Genomic DNA, 20,076 nt, shown 5'->3' on the forward strand with positions numbered 1-20,076 from the left:
GATGACATGAATCCTGACCCTTCTTAGTCAATAACATTTATGGAATCACTCTCCGGATGCCACACTTATTGTGGGCAATTAACAAAAAAATCAGTTTGGCCCACCTGCCTCCTACTATAATTCATCCTGCATACCAGGCATCATCCTGAAGATCATTTCAGTACTACCCATGGAATTTTGCTTCCTTTGGACAAAGCAAAGTAGTCCCAGAAATTAAATATACAGATTAGACCCCATGTAATTTAAAACTACGGCATTCATTGAAGACACTCTAGCATATTCTTTCTTTTTTTTCCCCCCCTGAGACAGAGTCTTGCTCTGTCACCCAGGCTGAAGTGCAGTGGCGTGATCTCGGCTTACTGCAACCTTTATCTCCTGGTTCAAGCAGTTCTCCTGCCTCAGCCACCAGAGTAACTGGGACTACAGGCACATGCCACCACACCTGGCTAATTTTTGTATTTTTAGTAGAGACAGAGTTTCACCATGACAGGCTGGTCTCAAACTCCTGACCTCAAGTGGTCTGCCCACCTCAGCCTCCCAAAGTGCTGGGATTACAATCATGAGCCACCATGCCCAGCCCCACATCACATTTTTGAAATGAAGAAACAGATATTGTCTCTTTGTCAAAATATTTAAGAGAACATAATTTTTTTAAAGCAAAGATTACATCGTTTAAAAATACATTCACTCCTAGGCATCGGAATCACTGCTTCATATGCGCAGTAAACATCCATGAAATGATTTTTTAAAAACGATGAGGCCAAGTGCAGTGGCTCATGCCTATAATCCCAGCACTTTGGAAGACCGAGGTGGGCAAGAGATAGAGACCATCCTGGCTAAAACAATGAAATGCCACCTGTACTAAAAATACAAAAAGTTAGTTGGGCATGGCGGCATGTGCCTGTAGTCTCAGCTACTCAGGAGGCTGAGGCAGGAGAATCACTTGAACCCAGAAGCGGAGGTTGCAGTGAGCCAAGATCGCGCCATTGCACTCCAGCCTGGGTGACTGGCTGCAAGTCACTGCAAGACGAAGAGCAAGACTTCGTCTGGAAAAAAAAAAAAAAAAATTTTTTTTTTTTGTGTGTTCTCAGTTGTCTAGTTCAGGTCTAGGCAGGCCAGAAAACTTTGTCAGTTACACTAGTTCTTCCAAAATGCTCATACTCATACCCTCTATTACTCAGTGTCATTAATCACATCCATTTCTTTCCCACCCTGTCTTGGAATAGGACATTAATTCTTAAATGACCTGGCACCTAAATAAAACCTGCTTTCAAGGGCCAAAAGGTAATCAATACGTAATTTCTTTTTTTGGCTCACGGCAACCTCTGCCTCCCAGGTTCACGCCATTCTCCTGACTCAGCCTCCCTATGATTACAGGCATGTGCCACCACACCCACCTGATTTTTTGTATTTTTGGTATAGACGGATTTTCATTATGTTAGCCAGACTAGTCTCAAACTCCTGACCTCGTGATCCACCCACCTTGGCCTTCCAAAGTGCTGGGATTACAGGCTTGAGCCACAATGCCTGACCAGCAACACATAATTCTTTGCAAGAAAAGCAAAATAACAATGATAATTATAACTTTTAAAGATTCAGTATTGGGGTATAATAGAATTCAGTAATAGAAGATTTGATTGGGAATAAGAAATACCACCTCTTTTTTTCTTCTAAATGACTGCAGCCCTCTTAACAGTTTTACTCTTAACCAATTTTGGGGTACCAGTTGACTAATTGATCAAATTCCATATTGGAAATTAGTTATCATTTGATTAATCAGAGTTAAGCTTCTTGAATCAAATTCTCTAGTTTATTATCTGCCGTCTGATCTAAATTCTCATTTTGGGGATAAATTTGCCAAAATGCTTTTAAAATGCCCAATACTAGAAATCTAAGCTATTAAATTCAGTCTCTTCTCTGTTTTCAGACTCCTTTCCAGACCCTTTGGGGAACCTAATATATTTAGCAAAAATTTTGCTTTGGGGCCTCACCTGATAAAGGTAAGTAGAAAACTGACAGCTATCACATAGCATATGTATTGGTTAATAAGAGCAACCAAAAATAAATGAATAACTTTGAACTATTTATTTTAGCTCCGCCAAAATTATATTATTAAATTTGGCTTTATGTAGTAAATGTGGCTGCCTGTGATAAAAACAAGTGTGAGCAAACTCCTCATATGCACTGAGTCAGGATTGAATTCCATGTAATACTGACTTGGCAAGTGTGAAAATTCTCAAATCATTGTTAACCAAAAAAGTGAGTTCACACAGGAATTTCTGATCATGTGGCCCATTGCTAGGGAAAAAAACACACACATACAAAGGCCTTTCACCCCAGTGATTTTATAGTGGTATATTTACTCCGATCTTAAAGTGCAAGGAACAGAGATTCCAGGCAATTAGTCTTTTTTTTTTTTTTTAAGTCTGAAACTCGATAATCCATTTCTGCCTTCCTATGACTAGTGGGCATTCCTCCAGGCAGTGGTGAGTTCCACTCTCCTTTGCTCTCAGCAAGAGCATAGGTTGCCCTCCCATCTGCAAAGCAGAGCCTACCACAAATGCAGCTCAGATCTCAGTTTCCAGCCCTGCTTATTTTCTCGCTTGCTCCTGAATCCCCACATTACCCACTGTGGCATCTTACTTTGTGGACTTCACCTGTGAACTGTGCCTTCACCAGTGGAAGGGGTGCAGTCTAGATGGGAGAGGAAATCCAAGTGCTCCACCAGAGGGCTTTGATTTGTTCTGGGGACCCCTGGTGTTGCTAAAGCCTCTTGGGAAGGGAAGAGGAAGAAAAGTTTATACTACATTTGGTTTTTATTAAAAAGTTTTCCAGCTTTTCTTTAAACTGATAGATTGAGGATCTTTTTCTACTTTTAGAGTTCTTGTTGGTTTGTTGTGTCATGGGAATTTGCAAAGGATGGAGGGAAAAGGGGGATAAAGATAATATGGGTCAGTAGAAGAATACCTGAGATCTATTTAAATTCATTTGGAACTGATGACTTGTACTTTTAGTCTCCATAAAAGACTTCCCTTGGAGCACAAAGAAGCTTGTAATCTTAGTATGTTATCACTTCAAGCTCTTCTTAGGCTCTGTGTGATGGGGCACTGCTCTAGGTGTGGTAAAAAATGGCTACAGGATAAATAAGGCATGGTTACTGCCCTGGAAAGAAGCTTAAAATCCAGTGGCAGTAAATGATAAATGCTTAATTACCTAAATGTCAGATGGATCTAATATGTATCTGGAGGGTTGCATAGAAGCATCCTGACAAGGGCGCCAAAAATACACAATGGGGGAAAGGACAGTCTCTTCAGTGAATAGTGCTGGGAAAACTGGATATCCACATGCCAAAAAATAAAATTGGACCCTTAACACCATATACAAAAATCAACTTGAAATGGATTAAGACTTAACTGTAAGGCCTGAAACCATATAATTTCTAGAAGAAAACACGGGGAAAAAAAGCTTCTTGACACTGGCTTTGGCAGTGATTTTGTTGCTATTACCTGAAAGCACAGGCAACAAAAGCAAAAACACAAGTGGGACGACATCAAGCCAGAAAGCGCCTATACAGCAAAGGAAACAACCAACAAAATGAAAAGACAACATACAGACTAGGAGAGAATTGTCTACAAACCATATATCTGAGAAGAGGTCAATGTCCATAATATGAGGGACTCATAAAACTCAATACTGGAAAAAAAAAAAAAAAAGAAGAAGGGTCAGTGGAAAGGACCTTAATAGACACTTTTCCAACAGATATATGAAAAGGTGCTTGCAAGATGCAGTGGCTCACGCCTGTAATCTCCACATTTTGGGAAGCTGAGGCAGGCAGATTTCTTGAATTCAGGAGTGCCAGACCGACCTGGGCAACATGGTGAAACCCTGTCTCCACCAGAAGTATAAAAATTAGCTAAGTGTGGCAGCATGCACCTATAGTTCCAGTTATTGGCAAGGGTGAGGTGAGGAGGCTGAGGTGGGAGGATCGCCTGAACCTAAGGAAGTTGAAACTGCAGTCAGCCAAGATCATGCCACTACACTCTAGCCTACAGAGTGAGATTCTGTCTCGAAAGAAAGAAACAGAGTGGGGGGGTGGGGAGAAGAGAGAGAGGTGCTTGACATCACTAATCATTAGAGAAATACAAATGATAACCACAATAAGGTATTATCTCTCATTTGTTAGGATGGCTGTTGTCAAAAAGACAAAGTATAACAAGTTTTGGGAAGGATATGGAGGAAAGGGAACCCTTGTGCCTTGTTAGTCGTGGTGAAAATTGGTACAGACATTATGGAAATGAGTATGGAAGTTTCATAAAAATAGAACTGTATGATCCAGCAATCCCACTTCTGGATATATATTTTAAAGACATCAAATCAAAAGAGGTATCTTCAGTTACACGTTTATTTCAGCATTATTCACAATAGCAAAGATGCAGAAACAACCTAAGTGCCATTTATCCTAAGAATGCTTAAAGAAAGTGTGGTATATATACAGGATGCAATAATAATTAGCCATAAAAATAAGAAAAGCCTGCTATTTACAATAACATAGATTAACCTGGAGGACATTATGCTAAGTGAAATAATCCAGACACAGAAAAACAAATACTGTATGATCTCAGTTGTATGTAGCATCTAAAAAAGTTGAATTCTACCCTGACAAGAGTAGAATGGTGATTGTCAGGGTCTGGGGCATGGGAGAAATGGTGAGGTGTTGGTCAAAGGGTATAAACTTTCATTTATAAGATGAATATGTTCTGGAGATTAGTAAGTCTCCTTACTCTCTTCCCTTCCCATGCGGTGGGTAACTATGTGTGATGACAGATGTGTTGATTAATTTGATTGTGGTAATCAATACACAATCTATATGTATATCAAATTATTACAGTGTACACCTTGAATATGTACAATTTTTATTAATTACATCTCAATAAAATTAGGGGAAAAAAACAGACGCCTCCTAAAAGTTGCATTAAAAACAATGATGACAACAGGCCAGTTGTGGTGGCTCCTGCCTGTAATCCCAGCACTTTCAAAGACGATGGTGGGTGATCACTTGAGGTCAGGAGTTTGAGACCAGCCTGGCCAACATGGTGAAACCCCGTTTCTACAAAAAATACAAAAATTAGTTCAGCGTAGTCGTTCCTGTAGTCCCAGCTACTCGGGTGTGAGGCAGGAGAATCAACCTGGGAGGTGAATGGTGCAGTGAGCCGAGATCACACCACTGCACTCCAGCCTGGGTGACAGAGCAAGACTCTATCTCAAAAACAAAAACAACAACAACAACACACCTTTAAAAATGCAAATAAAAAAAGGTTTGCCTTACCAAACCACTAATGAGAGCCCATCTCTGAAGAAAACAGACAGCCTTCAGTTTAAACGTTTAAAGGTTGACTTGGACTTACTTTATGCCCTGACTAAGCTATTTAAGTTTTTCATTCCTTAATTTCTAAATTATGAAATGGCAGTGGAATGGAATATAATACGACATTGTGTTTGTACAGTGGCCTTGGGTCTGAAAGGTGCTCCTAAGGGTGTGCAGCAATTAGCTCTATTAGCATCCTGGGCAAACCCACAGCCCACAGATCTCTTCTTTGGCAGTGAATTTTTGCAGATTAGCTCTAAGAGCCAGATTTCTTCATGGAGGAAAAGACTGCTACTGTCACAGGAAAGATTTGTTTAAACATATTTTTTTGGTACATTTTTCTAAGTCCTTATCAAGTAGGGCTGGCCCCCAGATAAGAACTGTTGAGTGTTTAGCTGTAAGCCAGAGGTTGAGAGTAGGAAATATTTGAGTCTTTAAGAACTTGAGTCCAACAAAAACGCTAGCTAACAACCTGACTGAAGTGAAATAAACCTTGTTTCCAGTTTCCCAGAAAAATTGTTTATTACTTGGCAAATCAAGATTGCCCATGTTTTTGTTTTTCTTTTCTCTCTTAATCTACAGGAAACTTGTGGGTTGGGTCTTCTCAGAGTTATCCGTTGTTAAAAGTTCGGTATTTCTACAAACCTCCTTGTGTGAGGAATATCTGGGGGAAAAAAAACAACATTGAGATCACTCTTTAAAAAATAGTGTTTTGGACAGTTGTCTGCTTTTCTCTGCTTTGTTAACTGAAACAGCCCCCATAGAAACATTCTGAAAGAGTTACTCATGCAAGTGTTCATAATAAAATGAATGGAAAGAAGTTTCAAGTCTCCTTGACCAAACATGGACCTGTGCTTTAAAAAGCTCAGCTCCTGAGTATGTTGCACTATGTACTTAAAGACTATGACAGCTTAGCCTCTTTCCAGGTTTCCCATATCTCTCACCACTCAGTTCGTTTCCCAATTTTAACCACTCTCCACGGTCGTCAGATGATCATTTTCATCCTGAGCCTCTTACTCCCACCTTAAATTACTTCAGAAACTCCCCTGTACTCCGTTCAACTTTCTGGACCTCCCTTTTAATGGTTTGCATTTGTGCATTCTACAGCTCTGTCTACTTGTTTTCTGACTTCAAAAGTCAGGAGACAAGCTATCCCAGCTTCAGTTCTTCATTGATAAGATACAGAAAATATTCTCTAGGATTACTGAAGAAATAAAATAAGCAACTGTATCTTAAATGTTTTATGTACTCTAAAAGCATTGTTTGGCCTGGTGCAGTGGCTCACACCTGTAATCCCAGCACTTTGGGAGGCTGAGGCAGGCCCATCGTCTGAGGTCAGGAGTGAATGGCCAACATGGTGAAACCCCATCTCTAGTAAAAATTAAAAAATTAGCCAGGCATGGTGGTGCACACCTGTAGTCCCAGTTACTTGGGAGGCTGAGGTGGGAGAATCACTTGAATCTAGGAGACGGAGATTGCAGTGAGCTGGTTGACAGAGCGAGACTCCATCTCAAAAAAGAAAAAAAAGGTGTGTACCAATAAAATGATACTTCTTATTCTAGGTATAAATATCCTGAATGCTCCTTTAGTCGGATTCTGTGTTTTCTCTTTTGTTGTAATTTTCACTTAGCAGGATGCTATACATAAATCAAGCCCTTGGTAAATCCCTATTTAGTGAATACTGCCAACATCTGGCCCCAGCCCTTTTTGACCTCAAATTTCTGAGGGCTGAAAATAGAAAGGGAAAAACATAAAACAATTCAGGACAGAATACATTTTTGATAGTACTCTCACATCCACCCTCCGTATTCCTGAAACTCACAGCTGCAAAACCAAGATACAAGCTGGTTTCACAGTAGCAGACCGAAGTTAGACTCTAGAAGACAAGTTTACTGTGTATTAAAGCAGAGAGAAGACAGGCAGCTTCTGTTGGTGTTTTGCACTGGTGTACACTGGTTCTTCTCAGTCTCTTCACATTCCCACTCATTCTTTTAGTGTTCTGTGTAGCTGCTTTGGTCTTTATTAATTCATATTTATTTGATTTGCTCTTTTTTTTTTGTACCCTTTATTCCAAGGCAAAAAAAAAAAAAAAAGGTTGGGGGTGGACAACAGATAACAAACAGCACAGAATACCTTTCTTTAAATACTGCCATCCTGGAAAATCTAGAATCATGAAGTGTAAGATACAGATTGTGCCCTAGATTGTCCTGTACTGCTCTTCATTTTATGGGCAAATCCACCCAAAAACATGTAATGGATGAAGGCAGAGCCTGGAAGAACCCAAATCTTTATTCTTTCCTCTTTCTCCCTAAGCCACAGAGCCCTCATTGAGTAACCAGGGCTACTGGGCTGGAAATGGAAGTCCTCATTTTCCACCTGGGATTTCTCACTCCCAGCCACACAGCTTGTCCCCCTCCCACTGGAAGCATTTGCCTAGGTGAGGACCTTTTTTCTCTCTTATCTCTGCTGATAAGCTTGATTATCAGGATATTCCAGGGGACCTAGAAATCTCTTCTCCCAAGGTGCTCTTTGATGATGTTGAGGGTCTTTTTGCCAGTAATGAACAATCTTCTTGTTTTGAAGCTGCCTGTCTTCTATCAGGTTTAATATATTGTAAAGTTTTCTTCTGGAGTCTAACTTCAGTCTGCTATTGTGAAAACGTCATGTCGTTCCAGCTTGTATCTTGGTTATGCAGGGATGAGTTTTAGGGAGACCAAGCGTGGATGTGAGAGTACTGTGTGCTTGCTTAATTAAGCACAAATACATCCTGTCTTGGATTGGTGGATTTTGTTCTTGTTTTTCCCTTTCTATTTTCAGCAACAGTGGTAACCAGCCCTCAGGAATTTGAGACCAAATAGGGCTAGGGCCAGATGTTGGCAGTATTTATATATTCACTAAATAAAGATTTACTGAGAGCTTGATTTATATACAGCCTTCTGCTAAGTGAAAATAACAACAACAACAACATCTGACTAAAGGAGCATTCAGGATATTTATATCTAGAATAATAAGTATAATTTTGCTGGCACAATGATTTTACAGTATGTAAAACACTTAAAATACAGTTGCATATTTCATTTCCTCTGTAATCCTAGAGCGTATTTCCTGTATCTTATCGATGAGGAATTGAAGCTGGGTTAGCTTCTCTCCTGACTCCTGAAGTCAGAAAACAAGTGGACAAAACTGTCGCCTAAGCCCCAGCCTGCTTGTCTTCCGCCTTCTCCTGGCTGCAGAGTCTTTAGTGACACTGCCTGTCTGATGTGCTTTCATTCCTCTCAATGGGTAACTTGCCAGACTTCGTCTTGTTTGAAGTTTGTCTCACCTTCTTGTTAACTTTGGTATGCTTAGCTCCAAACCCTGAATAACTCCCAGAATGGGCCTTGCAGAAGGTGGCGGTTCCTGTATTTCTATTCACAGATGTGCATATTTTTATAGTTAACATCTGAAATTGGGATGCATCTTAAAATTGCCATGGAAGTTCATTTCTTCAGTATCTGCCTCTGCTGGTCACCTGAGTCGCTATTAAACTAAGACCAAAGTTTAGATTCCCTGTGTGAGGGCATTTGAACCAGTGGTGGTGAGTTCAGAATGCAAATGTGGGTGACAACTGACTTAGGATTCGAATCTTCAGGGGAGATTATTTCCCTCTCTGCCCAGTTCCCAGGCTGAAACATGCAAGGCTCCTTGCCATCCCTTTCTGCATAGCAGGTTTCTTTGCAGCCTTTTGGTTCCCTGGATTCAAGTGGGCTTCCCTGTTCAATTTCCCATCTTAGGCCAGGCACGGTTACTTAACCTGTAATACCAGCACTTTGGGAGGTTGAAGTGGGCAGATCACTTGAGGCCAGGAGTTGGAGTCCAGCCTGGCCAGCATGGTAAAACCCCTTCTCTATTAAAAATATAAAAAATTATCTAGGCATGGTGATGCATGCTATAATCCCAGCTACTAGGGACCCTGAGGCAAGAGAATCCCTTGAACCCAGGAGGCGAGGTTGCAGTGAGCCGAGATCATGCCACTACACTCCTGCCTCAGCAACAGAGCACTACTCTGTCTCAAAAAACAAAAACGAAAATACCTCCCATCTTGCATGCTTTTGCTTTCTCAGTAGTACAAAAAATAATGTATGTTTATGATCAGTGGTATCTCAGATCTGATAAAATACTATTTTGTCACGAGAGTTGCTCCTGACTGCTGATGGGCTTGCCTTGTTCAGCACTTTTTAGCACCGGGGGAGTAAGCGGTGTTCGTTGCTCCCTGCTCCCTTATGCTGAGGCTTTGCTTAGTCACCTGCTAAGACAAAAACCAGAGTGGATCACTAGTCACACTCTCTTCCCTCAGCCACAGTGGCAGCTGCCTAACTTGGTTTCTTGCTGGTTGCACACATGTGACAGAAATACAATGTTAATAAATATTTCTACATGTAATGGAGAAACAAGCCATAAAACTAGTTGTTTGCCATCTGCTCAGATACAGTATTAGGAAAGGCGCTGACGTTTTGTGATTCAGTAATTTAACTATTCTCAAGCCTTCTGTGCGGTGCACATCACATACAAGTAAATTATAAATGACCAAACGTATGTTGAGAGAAGTGCATTGGGAGAAGTGCATCTTGAGAGAAGCAAATATAAATAACAAATGATACGTGGTTCTCCCTTCTCCCAGTGGATATCTCAACTCAGTTACAATGCCTCACAGTTATAACCTATAGTGCAAATGTGTTGGAGATATAATACCTTGTACACGTATGTAGAGAGAACTGGCATAACAAAGTAGAGAGCAGAATTAGACTAATGGGCACCCCAATCAGTGATTCAGGGAGAGAACCATGTTTTAAACAGCAGGCAATAACAACTCATTTACTCAGTGTTTTCTGTGTGTCAGGCACTGTACTTGGCACTTTGCTTGTCTACAAGTGGAATGAGTGCTTGTTTTTCAAGAACAAAGGGAATAATGATGAAAATAAAAGTGAAGGCCAGGAACAGTGGCTCATGCCTGTAATCCCAGCACGTTGGGAGGCCAAGACAGGCCGATCACTTGAGGCCAGGAGTTCAAGACCACCCAGAATAACATGGTGAATCTCTGTCTCTACTAAAAAATACAAAAATTGGTAGGCGTGGGGGCATGTGCCTATAGTCCTAGGTACTCAGGAGTCTTAGGTGGGAGGACTGCTTGAACCTGGGAGGTCGAGGCTACAGTGAACTAAGGTCATGCCACTGCATTCCAACCTGGGCAACAGAGCAAGTCTCATCTTAAAAAAAAAGATAAAAGGTAATAATCTGAAGCATAGCCTCGTTGTTTCAGGTGGAAGGTGAGAGGGGCTGCAGAAAGCTTAGGGCCAGATGTGGTGGTTCATGCCTGTAATCCCAGCACTTTGGGAGACCAAAGCGGGCCGATCACCTGAGGTCAGGAGTTTAAGACCAGCCTGGCCAACATGGTGAAACCCCATTTCTACTAAAAATACAAAAATATAGCTAGGGGTGGTGGCAGGTGCCTGTAATACCAGATAATTGGGAGGCTGAGGCACGAGAATCGCTTGAACCTGGGAAGCAGAGGTTGCAGTGAGCCAAGATAGAGCCACTGCACTCCAGTCTGGGTGACACAGCAAGAGTGTGTCTCCAAAAAAATTTTAAAAATAGGAAATTTAGTCAAGAATTAGTTGTTGGTTGTTTAAGGAAAAGGCCAAGTAAGTGTATAACTGGTTGGTAGAAATATGTATTTCTGGGTATAAGCAGTTCTAGGAGTGATATGTATCTTTTGCTGTTGTTGTTTCTGTTCAGTGTTAATATGTTTTGCATTGCATCACAAGTATTTCATTACTCCTTTGCCTTTGAGACAAAGGGCATGAATTTATAAGTTGAGTTGAAAATAGATTATATAGTACAGCTATGCCCATCAAACAATTATCTATGCAAGTTATGCAGCCCACACAGAAAGAGAAATGCTGTTTGGCCTCATTAGCACCCCAGGATTTGTGGGGCTTCCTCCTTGGGCAGCCTTAACCAGGAAAATTTGCTAGTGTCAGTGGTAGTCCATCTCAAGATTTAAGACTTCTTTCCTCTCCTTGAGAACCATCAACCATAACCCTTGGGCTCAGCCATCCCATGTACTGAGGCTTCTCCTCTGTACTTCCAGCCCAGACCTCCCTCCTAATTCCCACACTATACCTCTGCACTGAAACAACCTCTAAGGGTCTCCTTCTTAACATTCCTCCTCCTCTAGGCAAGGAAATCATGTCCTCATCTCAGCTGGAGCAGTAATTACTGAAAACTAACCCAATGCAATGGCTTCTGAGCTCAGGTGTCTTTCAATGACTCCTGCTGCTTCCAAAATGAAGTCCAACTGTTTAGCTTGGCATGCAAAACCCTTAGTCAACTATCCCTTGCAATTTAACTCCTCATATACCACCCCATCCTGTGGTCTCTTCTTGACTTTGAATCTGCTCTGGGTGCTCTTTAAAGACTGTACTTCCTCCCCTTTTCGGGCCAATTTAGTCATCTTGAAGCCTCATTTCAGGGATGGTGTCGTCTGATAAACCTTCTCATGCCAGTTTGGGTTATCTGTGGAGCTCTCAGCTCACACCGATAGGATAATAAGTATTTTAACACATTGGTAAATTACAGTATGCCATAATAACTTCCATCATTCTGTATTCCGTGAGTACAAAGACTATATCATTAATACCTGTCTCCCCAGGATTGTGTCTGGCCCTTAATAGTCACTTAATAAAGGCTTGAATGAAAAGGAAATAACATTTGACTCTCAATTTGAGTTTGACTTGGTATGGTCAAACTTTAGAAAGTGGCATTGAACTCCTTTTGAAGTCAGAATTCATGTTTTCCTTTAACATCAGATATTGGCAGCCAGCTTTTCCAGATTTTCTTCGCCAAAAATATTACTGAAATTTCATGCCCCTAGATTTTGATCTCTAAGATGATACATCAACAGCGTGTAATTATTTGTGTCAGTAATTGAGCTTTACCTTAGGACTCTAAGAGAAGAGGTTAAAGGAATCAATGGTTTAGTAATTGTATTGTTAATCTTAAAATGAAAGTCGAATGTAAAATACTTTGAAAACTGGTTGAAAAGATAATTATTGAGAGCATGGAAAAGATAATTACTACATATACTGTAACTGGTCCAGATGGAGGTTTTATGAAAAGTAAAGCAGCTTGTAATTTTTTACAACTTCTTTGAAATGCAAGTTTAGCAACCTTCAGGCACAGGACAAGGCCTTCCTTTTGGATGGGTCTTTTAAAATTAATTTTATAGCTGTACGTTGACTCCCAAGGTGAGGGGTGGGGGAGTACTCTTTTCATTCCACTAAGCCACATTGAGGATTTATCTTGTAATTGATTATTACATTATCTGCTTTGATCCTCATTAGATAATGAGAGTGGGTGGTTTTTTTTTTCTTTCTTTGAGACAGATTCTCACTCTGTCGCCCAGGCTGTAGTGCAATGGCATGATCTCGGCTCACTGCAACCTCCACCTCCCATGTTCAGTCGATTCTCTTGCCTCTGCCACTTGAGTAGCTGGGATTACAGGCATGCATCACCACACCTGGCTAAGTTTTTTTGTAGTCTTACTAGAGATGGAGTTTGGCCATGTTGGCCAGGCTGGTCTAGAACTCCTGACCTCAGATGATCCACCTGCCTCAGCCTCCCAAAGTGCTGGGATTACAGGCATGAGCCACTGCACCCAGCCTAAGAGTGGGTATCTTAGCAAAGCAAAATACGGAGGCAACATGGCCCCCTCCCTCCACATCTTATGAGATTCCTACCATTTTCTGTCCAATCGTGACTTTTTCTACACTCAGTTTAGTCCCTCATAAGAAGACTATTTAATGAAACCTTGTATGGACTGTTGATAAGAACCCAGCCCTTTTTTTCTTACCATTCAAGCTGCTTTCAATAGTGCTACCCCTTCTCCCAAGACTCTTAATTAATGTAGTCTCTGTCCATAGCATTCTATCCAGATTCCTAATACCTGGCATAAGAGCTCTCAAGAATTCATTCTGACTCATCTTTCCAAGCTTACTGTTTAAATATGTTTTATTTGTTAATTTTTGAGACAGGGTCTCCCTTTGTCACCCAGGCTAGTGTACAGTGGCATGTTCATAGCTCACTGCAGCCCTGAACTCCTAGGCTCAAGGGATCTTCCTGCCTCAGACTCCCAAGTAGCTGAGATTACAAGCACATGCCACCACACCTAAGTTTTTATTTTTAGTAGGGACAGGGTCTCCCTATGTTGCCCAGGCTGGGCCCAAACTCCTAGCTTGAAGTGATCCTCTGGCCTCAGCCTCCCAAAGTACTAGGGTTATAGGCATGAGCCACTGCACCCTGACATAAAGATGCAAGTCAAAATCCAAGTAAACCTTGAAACAAATTGCCTTACACAGTAAGAAAGGTTTATCTTTTTCATAACTTCAGAGATGAACTTCTGGGGTTAATTGATTTATAATTGCCTAACTGCACAGACAAAGCCAATTCACTGAGACTGTGGTATTACAGTAAAGAAAGAGTTTAATTAATGCTAGGCTAATGACGTGGAAGATGGAGTTGTAATTCAAATCAGTCTCCCCAGAGACTCAGAGGGTTAGGGCTTTTCAAGGATAGTTTGGTTAGCAGAGGACTTAGGGAATGGGTGCTGCTGATTGGTTGGGGATGAAATCATAGTTGTGCCACCTCACCTGCACTGACTCCACCTCTGGACTAACTGGGTGGGGCACAGGATTGGTTGAGTTATGAGTTCTGGCTCCCAATGGGGTCACTCAATTGCCTGAATGCAAAAATCTCACAAGCATCTCAAAAGACCAATCTTAGGTTCTACAATAGTGATGTAATCTCTAGGAGCAATTGGGGAAGTCACAAATCTTGTAACCTCTGGCCACGTGACTCCTGAGCAGTAAGGGATTATAGAAACTATGCTTACATTTTAGCAGAATTCAGGCCCTCCCCGTAATTCTAATATTGTGGCCTATTAGCCTTACAAAGGCAGTTTCAGCACCTGAACAAGGAGGGGAATCAGTTTCAGGGAGGGACTGTTATCATCCTTTTTCAAAGTTAAATTGTAAACTGAATTTCTCCCATGGTTATCTTAGCCTATGCCCAGGAATGAACCAGCCTGTGAGGCCAGAAGCAAGATGGGGTTGAGCCATGCTAGATTTCTCTCACTGTCATAATTTTTGCAGAAGTGCTTTCAGATTTAGTGGCCCACTGATATCATTAGAGGCCCAGCTTCTTACTGTCACTTTACTCTGCCATCCACTGTGCACTGGTACATCCTGAGACTTACTCTGCCTATCGGCAGAATGCTACAGAAGTACCAGGCGTCAGCTGGGCGCAGTGGCTAATGCCTGTAATCCCAGCACTTTGGGAGGCTGAGGCGGGTAGATCATGAGGTCAGGAGTTCAAGACCAGCCTGACCAATATGGTGAAATCCATCTCTACTAAAAATACTAAAATTAGCTGGGTGTGGTGGCGTGCACCTATAGTCCCAGCTACTCAGGAGGTTGAGGCAAGAGAATAGCTTGAACCCAGGAAGCAAGGTTGCAGTGAGCTCAGATCACACTACTGTACTTGGACGACAGAGTGAGACTGTCTGAAAAAAAAAAAAAAAAAAAAGATGCCAGGTATCACATCTAGACAGGGCATCTTGTGGCTCTTGTAGAAGTGAGGAAACATTTCCCAGCCACACCTGAGAGACAGCTCATTGACCAAAAATGAGTCACATGGCCATTTATAAACTAATCACAGCAAAAGGAATGCGGTTACTATGGTAACCAGCATAGGGGGAACAAAGCCACCAGGACTACTGGGCTTCCTTTTCTCCCTTTATATATCCCTCCTCTACCCCAACCCCAACCACTTTGATTTTCTCAGTGCGGCCCTAAAAAGCCTTGTGCCTGCCTACCACCAAACCTGCTCTCTGCCCCTTCAGATTCTAGGTACCCCGCTCCCTAGGTCTTTACCCAAGTTCCCTTTGCTCCATGGAACTTTCCTTGCCCACTCCCTGTTCTGCTTCTCTGGCACCTGTGTGAAGGTCACATCTCTCTAGCTGGAACCCGAGGTCCTTTGGGGCATGCCTGTGCTGCTCTCCATTCCCTCATGTACTTTGCAGAGAACCACAAACCCTGACTTTATTTGTGCAAACCTTTTCCCCAAAATGCTAAGACTAATAACCCACAGATGGAAGTATTCTTTTTTTTTTTTTTTTTTTTGAGACGGAGTTTCGCTCTTGTTACCCAGGCTGGAGTGCAATGGCGCGATCTCGGCTCACCGCAACCTCCGCCTCCTGGGTTCAGGCAATTCTCCTGCCTCAGCCTCCCGAGTAGCTGGGATTACAGGCACGTGCCACCATGCCCAGCTAATTTTTTGTATTTTTAGTAGAGACGGGGTTTCACCATGTTGACCAGGATGGTCTTGATCTTTTGACCTCGTGATCCACCCGCCTCGTATTCTTAAGTCCTATTCATAATCAGCCCGTTGAGACTGGAGCTAGTATTTAAAATGGAATAGTGATGTTCCCTTTCTATTATCAGAATAGTAAGAATTCTATTATTAGTAGAATAAGAAAAAGTTAATGTGGCATTCGCAATTTATTAATGTCCCTTCATTTACTCATATTCCTTTTTATTCATTTTTTTTTAATTGAGATGGAGTTTTGCTCTGTCGCCCAAGCTGGAGTGGAATAGAGATTGCGCCATTGCACTCCAGCCCACGCAACAGTGCAAGACTCCATCTCAAATAAACAAAAAACAACCTTCCTTTAGGCCCAAAGAGCCAACCTCTCCCTCAGAGCCTTTTTTTAAACCAAGCCACTTTAGACTTTTTCAGCCCTTCTCTAGTCCCCTACTCAAACTGTTGTTTATACCTTTCAGAAATATTTTATCTAGTGCTTTACTTATTTCATCCTATCATGTGCCCTTTCTCCCCATTTTCTGACAGTTTCTACTTTATTCCACTCCTCCAACAACTCCTTAATTTCAGCTGCATCAGCAGAACTTCTGCTGGGTAATTGGAAGAGCTGTCCTTCTCTCAACCGTATTCTTTCTCAAATTTGCTATTCCTAGGTCTTCTGTTTCCTTCAGACACCACCAAATAGTCTCATTATCTATGCACAATAGTGATGTGAAGGCTTTTGTTTCAGCATTTGTTGACTGTTCATTTCTTCTCCGGCCTTTCATCATCTGTGACAGTACTTTGTTTAGAAAATGGAGGGTAGGGTGACATTTATATAGTCCATTTCATATGGTTCAGCATTCACTTCATTGTGACTAATGATGACTGATAGCTGATGTCAAAGTAGTGTTTCTTGCAGCAAAGTTTCATAAATTTTAGCATGCATCAGAATCACTTCGGGTACTTACTCAAGTACATGTTGCTGGGACTTATCTTCAAGGATATCTAACTCACCAAGTCTGGGGTGAGACCTGAGAATCTGTATTTCTGTTAAGTTCCCTGATGATGCTAATGCTTTATCTGGGGTCTACACTTTGAGAACTGCTGTCCTATGGGACCAAGAAATAAGCCAGAAATTAGTGTATATTTTTTCTGTTTAAATATTTAATGTTAAGATAGTTAGAATTTTTGTAGGTAGGTGTTTCTGAGACACTTTTCCTAATAGTGGGTCCTCAGAGTATTTCATGTTTGACTTCCAATATGTTATATATTTTAAAAAGAACTCTTAAACTGAAACAGATGGGAAATTGCCTTCAGCATAAGAAAAGCCATTTTTTTTTGTAAGTCCCAAAAGCAGCTCTTGGGGTTGATTGATTCAGTGGCTCGAGGAAACTATCAGAGACTCTGGTTCCTACTCTCATTCCACTGTGAGTGTACCATGTGCTGGTATGTCTTCAGACTGACTCTGCATAGTGACAGAATGACTGTAGAAGTGCCAAACATTGGCCGGGCATGTTGGCTCATGCCTGTAATTCCAGCACTTTGGGAGGCTGAGGTGGGCAGATCACCTGAAGTCAGGAGTTCGAGACCAGCCTGACCAACATGGAGAAAACCCGTCTCTACTAAAAACACAAAATTAGCTGGGCATGGTGGTACATGCCTGTAATCCCAGCCACTTGGGAGGCTGAGGCAGGAGAATCACTTGAACCTGAGAGGCGGAGGTTGCAGTGAGCCGAGATTGCACCATTGGTGCCATTGTACTCCAGCCTGGGCAACAAGAGCAAAACTCCATCTCAAAAAAAAAAAAAGTGCCAAGCATTATATCCAGGTCACATGCAGATGTACATTGTTTAATATCCAGGCTTATGCGTTATCAGTAACTATTAGAGAAACCAAAATGGAGGATCCAGAAGTTCTTACCAAATATAATCCTTAAGATACAAACAAAGCAGTCATTGAGTAGTTTCTTAGCCCATTTTCTCTGGCTTATGATAGAATTCTTAAAACAGGGTAGCATATAAAGAAATTTGTTACAGCTATGGAGGCTGAGAAGTTCAAAGTCAAGGGGACATACGGTAAAAGCCTTCTTGGTGGTACCAATAAAGCCTGCTGAGCTGGAGTGTCACTTGAATCATATTCGCCACTTTTGCTTCGTTCCTGAGGTTTTGCTCTCCTTTCATCATCTTGCCTTTCAAGAAGGTAACTAAATTGTTACCCTCTGCTATGTCAAAGATATTGTTTGGTTCAGGATAAGCATATAAACAGAGTTTTAGGTAAATCTCTCTTGGCCATTGGGTCTCAAGTTATATTAGCACTAGCTCTGTAAAGTGCCTCAATGTGTTTTTTCAATGAAAGGCAAAGTATTTGGCAAAGAATATTTTGATTCTTTGCCTGTAGGTTCTGGGCAGACTTCACGTTTCCATTCGTTTGAGATAGATTGACTTTGTTGTCTTTCAAATTTGCTCTCTGACCTTGAAGAAGCTCTTGGTTCCTTCTAATTCATGTCTGTAGATTCCTCTAATACTCCATCAGAGTACTGAAATTTTCTCTTCACAGAGTGATTCTTCTCTCTGCCATTCAGTTTGACTGTGTTATTGCCAAGAAGTGACAGATAACAGGACATCAGCAATGTCCGCTACTTAGGAGCACTTCATTTCTTTTTCCTACAACTGAGCAAGTAGAATTAAGTATACTTATTTATGTGTATTTTAATACATTCACCTGAGCAAAGTTAGTGATCTAGAAGCTTGATAAAATGAATAGTGCATAACAAAATTACACCTTGATGTAAGTCCTACCTTCCTACAGGAGTCCCATAAAAACACTCTTAAGCCATACTTTTCCTCCACAGATCTGATTGCCAAACACTTTGTCTCACTAGGCTTCAACAGGTCTCTTCAAAGCTGTCATTTTACTTCTGCTGGGATTACATTCCACCCTATTTCACTTAAATATACACCTTCCCTTTAATTTTCTCTCATATCATTGGTAGTAATCAATGTGGCAAGAGTTTGCTTTCTTTTCACATGGAGCTTTGATCTTAGATGATTTTATTTTATTTATTTATTCGAGACAGAGACTCACTCTATTGCCCAGGCTAGAGTGCAGTGGCACGATCTTGGCTCACTACAACCTCTGCCTCCCTGGCTGAAGTGATTCTTGTGCCTCAGCCTCCTGAGTAGCTGAGATTATAGGCAGGCACTACCACACCTGCCTAATTTTTGTATTTTTAGTAGAGACAAGGTTTCTCCTTGTTTGCCAAGCTAGTCTTGAACTTCTGACCTCAAGTGATTTGCCCATCTTGGCCTCCCAAAGTGCTGGGATTACAGGCACAAGCCACTGTGCCTGGCCTATCTTAGATGATTTACCAAACAGTACCACACCTTCTACCTTCTGTGAGTGTCTCAGGCTCTAAGTAAAGTCTCTTGTCTTCGTCTTTTCAGGCTGCTGTAACAAAATGCCACAGGCTATGTAATTTATAAGCACCATAAATTTATTGCTCACAGTTCTGAAGACTAGGAAGTTCAAGATCAAGGTGTCAGCAGATTCAGTGTCTGGTGAGGACATATTCCTCATGGATAGCACCTTCTATGTCTTTACATGGCAGATGGGCAAAAGAGCTAATAAGCTTCCTCAAAACCCTTTTGTAAGGGCACTAATACCATTCATGAGGGCTCTACCCTGGTGATTTAATCACCTTCCGGAGGACCCACTCTTAATGCCATCACCTTGAAGGTTGGATTTCAAAATATAAATCTTGGTGGACTCAAACACTGAGACCATAGCAGTCTCTCAGACCTCATTGTATTCAGCTTCATTTTAGATTAACTCCACATTTGAATTAAGAAACTGAGAGTTTGTATTCTCAACTCTATGCTTCATGAAATTTAAGACTCTTGGCTTCTCATTCTCACTGCTCAGGCAGGATTAGTCCATCTGAATGGAAATTCCCTTTTGTGGGGGACACACATCACCATATTTTATTTTTTTGAGACACAGTCTCTCTGCTGCCTAGGCTGGAGTACAGTGGTGTGATCTTGGCTCACTGCAGCCTCTGCCTCCCAAATTCAAGCAGTTATCGTGCATGAGCCTTCCAAGTAGCTGGGTTTACAGGTGCATGCCATCACGCCCAGCTATTTTGTTTTTGAAATGGAGTCTCATTCTGTCTCCCAGGCTAGAGTGCAATGGCACTATCTTGGATCACTGCAACCTCTGCCTCCCGAGTTCAAGGGATTCTTCTGCCCCAGCCTCCTGAGTAGCTGGAATTACAGGTACCCACCATCATGCCTGGTTAATTTTTGTATTTTTGTAGA

General features: G+C 41.6%; 1 protein-coding gene across 25 annotated transcripts in view; it reads left to right on the plus strand.

Annotated features, from left to right (window-relative positions):
* Nucleotides 1-20,076, plus strand: part of KANK1 (KN motif and ankyrin repeat domains 1) — a 230,269-nt gene that overhangs the window by 104,676 nt on the left and 105,517 nt on the right. For 18 of the 25 annotated variants that reach the window (XR_013533553.1, XR_013533557.1, XR_013533560.1 and 15 more), the window contains one exon: nt 1,928-2,000. The exons of the other annotated variants lie outside the window; for them this stretch is intronic. The gene's annotated coding sequence lies outside the window, so the exon portion shown is untranslated. The remainder of the gene's footprint in view (nt 1-1,927; nt 2,001-20,076) is intronic. 25 annotated transcript variants of the gene reach the window in all.

Source organism: Callithrix jacchus, chromosome 1, assembly GCF_049354715.1.
Source record: "Callithrix jacchus isolate 240 chromosome 1, calJac240_pri, whole genome shotgun sequence".
In the NCBI taxonomy this organism is placed as follows: domain Eukaryota; kingdom Metazoa; phylum Chordata; class Mammalia; order Primates; family Cebidae; genus Callithrix; species Callithrix jacchus.